The sequence below is a fragment of the Mytilus californianus genome, unplaced genomic scaffold (assembly GCF_021869535.1).
Source record: "Mytilus californianus isolate M0D057914Y unplaced genomic scaffold, xbMytCali1.0.p SCAF_1, whole genome shotgun sequence".
NCBI classification, from domain to species: domain Eukaryota; kingdom Metazoa; phylum Mollusca; class Bivalvia; order Mytilida; family Mytilidae; genus Mytilus; species Mytilus californianus.
In genome coordinates, this window is record NW_026262581.1 from 86,557,841 (window position 1) to 86,564,796 (window position 6,956).

Here is a 6,956-nt window from a genome sequence, read left to right on the forward strand (position 1 = left end):
AGGAATTTGGCTCGCCGTTGATGATAAAGGATATCTGTGAAAAGTTGGCAAACATTTTCTTGTGTAGTGCGGAGGAAGTAGCCAATATTACGACCAAGAACGCTACAGATGTCTACAACATCATTTAAGTCATGGCGGATATTTTGTATATAGTAATCATTTTGTACATAGTTATTGTACATAGTTTATTGTGACCATTTTGTGACATTCCAACATTATGTCTACATGTATCTACTTCAATTTACGGACAACTGTATTTCAAATTAATTATTCATTTTCGCATTTAAACTTCAAACCGTTTGTACCTTTTAGTGTGAAGATGTAAAAGGAATACCCATAACTTTATTCTACAGAACGGGTTTACTTCTATGAAAGAGGGAGGAATGTTAGGAATATGGTATTATACCAGCAGTTTATTCGGAACTAAATATACTTGGCTTTATCATTATCCATTTACACTCGGAGGACTACTACGTCATACAAAGGAATTCCGGGATTCCCCATGGATTATTGGGCAGTCATAGTTTAGTTGTTATCCTGATCGGACGTCCCCTTTTGATGAGCGGCCTATAAGATAACCAGTGACTCAAGCCTAGGATTGTGATATTTTAGGTAATATACTGCATACACATATCCCTATAAAATCATTACAGAATTAGAGAAACATATTTATAATTATATATTAGAACACTCATTATTATATGCATACCAGTCAGGGTTTCTAAAAGGCCATTCGACTATTTACCAACTCTTGGAAATCTATCATAGGGTTTGTCAAAACCTAGACAACAAGTTATCTACCATTATAGTATTTTGTGATATATCAAAAGCCTTTGATAGAGTCTGGCATGTATGCCTTATTCAAAAACTACTTTCGTATGGAATATCTGGTACTAAGTAAGCTATTAGACTGGGTTTAGGACTATATCAGCAACAGACAGCAAGTTGTTTTTATAAACAATGAAACTTCAAATCAAAGCGAAATCAAGGCAGGAGTTCAGCTTAATGACATTACAGATAATCTTCATAACCTAGCCCGTTTATTTGCAGACGACACCTTTCTCTCATATTCTGGTAGCAACTTTCAAACAATTGAAAGTGATATCAATAAAGACCTTTTTAGTTTAAATGAATGGGCCAAAAAATGGTTGGTAGATTTTAATCCAAAGAAAACCAAAGCATTGGTAATTGCAAATGTTAAACCACCAGTAGTGAATATTTTATTTAATGGTGAAAACGTTGAAACTGTTAAATGTCACAAGCATTTAGAAGTCACACTTTCATCAGATGGAAACTGGACCAGCTATATAGATAATATTACAAAGTCTGCTGTTGTCCATTCGTTTGATGTGTTGTTGCTTTTGATTTTGCCATTTGATTAGTGACTTTCCGTTTTGAATTTTCCTCGGAGTTCAGTATTTTTGTGATTTAACTTTTTAAAACAAGTAAATATACTAAGGAAACTAAAATTTACACTTTCCAAAAAAAAGCTTATCCAATATCTATGTCACTTTTATAAGACCACTATTGGAATATGGATGCGAAGTATGGGATGGGTGTTTTGAATATGAATCTAATAAACTGGAAAAAATACAATTGGAAGCTGCAAGGATAGTAACAGGGCTTACAAAATTTTCAAGTTTAGAATCCTTATATTTTGAAACGGGCTGGGAAACTTTAGCAGAAAGGCGTAGACAACGAAAGTTAACAATTTTCTTTCAAATGCATAATAAATATTGTCCACAATATTTAATCGACTGTCTACCTCCAGTTACATCTGATGTCAGTGGATACAACCTAAGAAATAATAATACTTATGTTCCCCATAGATGTAGACTACGAGTAACTGAAAAGTCATTCGTACCATCTACTATCAGAATATGGAATAATTTAAATCCAACAATAAGAAACGCACCAACTATCCCACAAGTTAAGCGAAAAATAAAGGGTGAACTATTTAGACTTCCAACATATTATGGTGAAGGGCCAAGAAAATTTAAGATACTGCATACAAGACTAAGGCACCAGTGCAGTTCATTAAATGCAGACTTAAATAAGATAAATGTAGTGAATGATTCTAAATGCTAATGCGGTTCTCCTGTTTAAGATGCCATCCATTACTTTCTAGAATGCCAATTATATTATAACCAAAAAATATCTCTGGTTAATGATCTTATAAATATGAACATACACATTGATATTGAAAGGCTATTGTTTGGAAAAGATGCATATAATTACGAAACTAACTCTAAATTTTTTGATAAAGTTCGTTATTTCATTAAACAGTCAAAAAGATTTTAACGTTGTACGTCAGCAGCTTTCTTTTTTCTTTCTGTCCTATTTGCTTTTTTTGTTGCCATGCCAATGTGTGACTCCTTCCTTTATTTTCTATAACTGTCGCTATATTATATATGTGTTTGCTGTCATCATATATGTGTATTGTATATGTAAGGAGAGGACTTATATAAGTTGTAATAACTTGTGTCCAATCCTATTGCTTGATTAATGCAATAAAATATTATCAAATTAAATTAATGCTTTAAAAATATTTCTTTCATCTTTCTTTGGAATTTTTTTCGGAGGAATTTATGCTTATACTTAAACAAGATCTACATGTATTTGTACCTACCACAATCGACTGTTTTGTGAAAATTTGTCTTTAATTTAAAAGTTTACAAATATCTCGAAGTACCATACTATAATTCAAGTAAAAACACGTATATAAGAAGAAAAAAATCCTAAACTTTTATAGCCCATAGAAACAGATGTAAACAATTCAAATACACCATCTTGGCCTTTTTTTACCTTCTCTTATAAAGAGTTCCATTTCTTTTGTTTAATTTCAACCGGATATCAGCCTGCAGCCTGTGTCAGTAATAATAAATTGAAAAAAACAACGGATTCGAATCGTCGAAAATGTCATGCGGCAAACATCATGAAACAACAAATGTATCAAGATATGATGAAAATTATTTCTATTTTTCAATCATTTTAATTTGAATGAACCCATCTTTATTAGTAAAAGGTCGGAATTAATTGATAACTTGATAACTCTAAGGGTCTGTTACAACCATATTACATGCATACTCACAAACTAGACAAAGAACACTTTCTGTCAAACGTTTGGAATTGTTGTCAATACTTTCTGTGGAAGACAATCAAAGGTCATAAAAAAGAAAATCAAACGGTGTAAAATGCTAGATTGTCAAAATCTATAATAAAGGCCAGAGCCGATTCATTGTCGATTTAATAGGTGATGCAAAAACTCCACAAAGATACCAGGGGCCGGTTTCACGAAGCTATTCTAAGACCTGTCGTAAGACATAGCTTAGGACATGTCTTATGATCCTCTCATGAATATCCTATGACATATCTCAGACCTCGTCTCGAAGCTGTCTTAGGATGATCTTAGCAAAGATATCCTAAACCTGTCGCAAGTTTTTTAAAATTTACAATATAAACATTGATTTATGCGAAAATTCTTGTAAATATAGTATGTATTTCCCATAAATTACTAAACGTATTGATTAATATCCAATAATTAGATAATTTGCAAAATTAATATAAAAATATAAGTGTAATGTATAGAATAATACACCAATATACATAAACAAATTCAAATACAAAATGAAGAAGAAAAAAAGAAGAAAATGATGACAATTTTTTTTTGCACAAGTGAGTTGAATTCAATTTGTCACTGTATCGGTTATAATAAGGTTAAAGGATAAAATCGTGCATTCCTGCTATAAATACATCGAATGTTCATTGTTGATAAATCATTCTGATAATCCGTCAACCTAAAAAGATTTCGTTATGAGCAGGAAAAGGAGTCCCAATTTCACCGAATCAGAGCTTCAAATTCTTCTGGTTGTCGTGGAAAAGAACAAGTCAGTTCTATTCAGTAAACTGTCAAAAGTAATTACAAATAGTGCTAAAAAGAAGATTTGGGAGAAAATATGCAGTACAATTAATGCAACAAATCACACTGACCATACACGTACGGTAGAGAAGATACGGAAGAAGTGGACGACATACATGAGCAGTGTAAAGAAGGCTGCTTCAAATAACCGTCGCGAGGCACGGAAGACGGGCTGCGGACCTCCACCAGAGGAATTAACTCCACTACAAGATAGAGTCGTCGGTATCATTGGAGAAACACCAATAGAAGGCATAGAAGGGGGAACTGACACAGGATCTGTACCATCTGGTGATGGAAGTGAACCCAATGTCTTGGACTTCACTTTCCCTACCTATCCGATTTCTTGAAGGAGTTCAAATTCGTCTATGGAAAACGGTAAGTTTCTTCATAAAAATGATAAGATGAGGTATGATAACAGTGGCGGATCCAAGGGGCGAGAGTTCTGAGGGTTGGACCCCCCCCTTTTGTTGGACACCTAATGCTTTTGTATGGATACATATGGTTGAAACACCCCTTTATTTACAACTTGCATGTACGTGTTGCAACCCCTTTTTAAAATGGCTGGATACACCCCAGGAGGGCAAATGAGACAACTCACCATGCAATACAAAATGTCATTAATGTACGCAATTATATGTTACGGGACGACCGTTAACGCGGCGCTTAGGGAGCTACCATTTGATTTTTAGGGGGGGGGGGGGGGCGATGATGAAAAATTTTGTCCTGCCTTTTTTTTTTTAGATGTAATCTCTGTCCTGCCTTTTTAATTTTTCACTCTATTCGGTCCTGCCTTTTTTATTAGTTTCTCCTGACTTTTTTTTAAAATAAATTGTGATCCTACATTTTTTTTGCACAGTTGCTCATCCTGCTTTTTTTTTACTCAAAACTCCTGTCCTGCCAGTGGCGGATCCAGGGGGGTGGGGTCCCGGGGGTTGAACCCTCCCTTTTTTGCCGATCAATGCATTTGAATGGGGACATATTGTTGGAACCTCCTCTTTATCCTGGGTTGGGAACCCCCTTTTTAAAATGGCTGGATCCGCCCCTGCCTGCCTTTTTTCAAATTTCATCCTAGCCCCCACCCCCTAAATATCAAATGGTAGCTATCTTAGGTTCACATTTAACAACAATTTATAAAGGGCCACAGAATGACGTGTGACTTATGACAAATATATAAAAAAATTTAGCGCGGTTAAACCGTTTAACGTATACACTAGTACCACCCAATTTTTACTAAATTAATATGTAATACAAATTCCAGTGCCCAAATGTTTATGGTTAACACAGTCGAAGTTACTACCTGAAGTACGCATTATGGAAAAGTTCCAATGGAAAAAAAAACTAGTCGTGTGTTTAAAATGTCAAACTTAGTGCATCATGTGCACTTTTTCACATGTGGTACGATAACTTATTTGTTTTAACAACATCTCGTTAAAATATAAATGTATAACAAAGATGAATGGTGATGAATGGCTGCTTAACGTCCAGCGGTAAATTAATTGTATCATTCAGACTTGCATTGCTATTGCTCTTTGTCTGTTACTTTCAATTTCTTACAATGTAAAAACCATGAATATTAATAGTTCATTCTATTTCAGAACCAAGCTGCTCATTCTGGACAGAGAGCACCAAGGATTCATGGATGACAGGAGAGGCACCAATCGCCAAATCGGCAATGAAATCTATCAAGATACTTGAGGACAAAACAACACAGAGAGTGATTGCCATCGAAGAGAGACGACTAAAAACAGAAGAAGAAAGGCTTCGTGTCAAAAAACAGAGATTGACTATGGAGTCGGAAAGACTTGATATAGAAAGACAGCAATTTAACATTGAACAACAGAAAAACCAACTATATTTGGCACAAGTGAACATTAATTTAGCACAAATGGGAGTCCAAGTGTTAGACCAACAAACACTGAGCACACCTGATGATGCCTAGATTTAAACTTTATAAAACTCGCATAATGTTATATTACACCTTTTTGTTAGTCTTTATTTCTTTAAATTATTAATGAGTCTATAGTGTTGTTTTTTTTCAAAGTTGTCAACCTAAGCATTGAACGATTAATAAACTTTCTTCACAAAGAGTAGAGGATTTAATAAATCTCTGGTAGTTGAAATGATAAAAAATACAATATCAAAAAGTAATTAGATGATACAATTTATTCAATGTCCAAATCTTCCATTTATCAACCTGTTCCTTACATTTGCACCATCATTCAAATGGCCCACATACTGTTGTCTGTCTATGTGTCCTTGGTCTGGGCGATTCCCGTCAATGTCTGCCGGCAATGGGATTCTATTTGCTATACACATATTATGTAAAACAGCCACAGCAATAAAAATGTCACAGCATTTTAATGGCCTGTAAAGCAATGTGCCAGCACTTGCATCTATGCAACGGAAACGTGATTTTAAAACTCCAAAACTCGACAACGCTCCTCGTCTTTATATGGGAAGCATTGTATCTTTGTTGATTTCTCGTTGTTGGGTTTAGCACAGGAGTGAGAAGCCATGGTCGAAGTGGATACCCACTATCTCCTATCAGCCATCCATGATCAATTGTTCCGTCCTCAAGCATTTCACTTAAGCTGGAATTAGCCCAAATGAAGGCGTCGTGAGTTGCACCTGGCCATTTAGCTACAATGTTCAGAAATTTCATGTTAGAGTCACAAACATCTTGAACATTAATAGAGTGGTAGTTTTTTCTGTTCACATATAAATGTTCATCTTCTAATGGAGATTTTATCCTAATGTGCGTCCCGTCTATTGCTCTGACGATATTTGGGAAGTCATCAATGCTATAAAAGCCTTCCATCATGTTATGCAGCTGTGCTCGATCAGTTGGCATCTTAATATAATGGTTGCATACTCTTTTCAAACACATTGTCACATCACGGGTAATTCTTGAAACACTCGAGATTGAAATGTTGTGTACGTCGGCATTGGCGAGCTGAAAATTCCCAGTTGCGAAAAATCTCAAAGCAACCATGACTTGTAAAGACACAGGGAAAGCGCGAAATCTCCTCGTTGGTCT

The 6,956-nt window shown here is 35.1% G+C and overlaps 1 pseudogene; it reads right to left on the reverse strand.

Moving 5' to 3' along the window:
• Positions 1–6,085: 6,085 nt before the first annotated feature.
• LOC127738259 (putative nuclease HARBI1) lies at positions 6,086–6,770 on the reverse strand (annotated as a pseudogene).
• Positions 6,771–6,956: the final 186 nt, after the last annotated feature.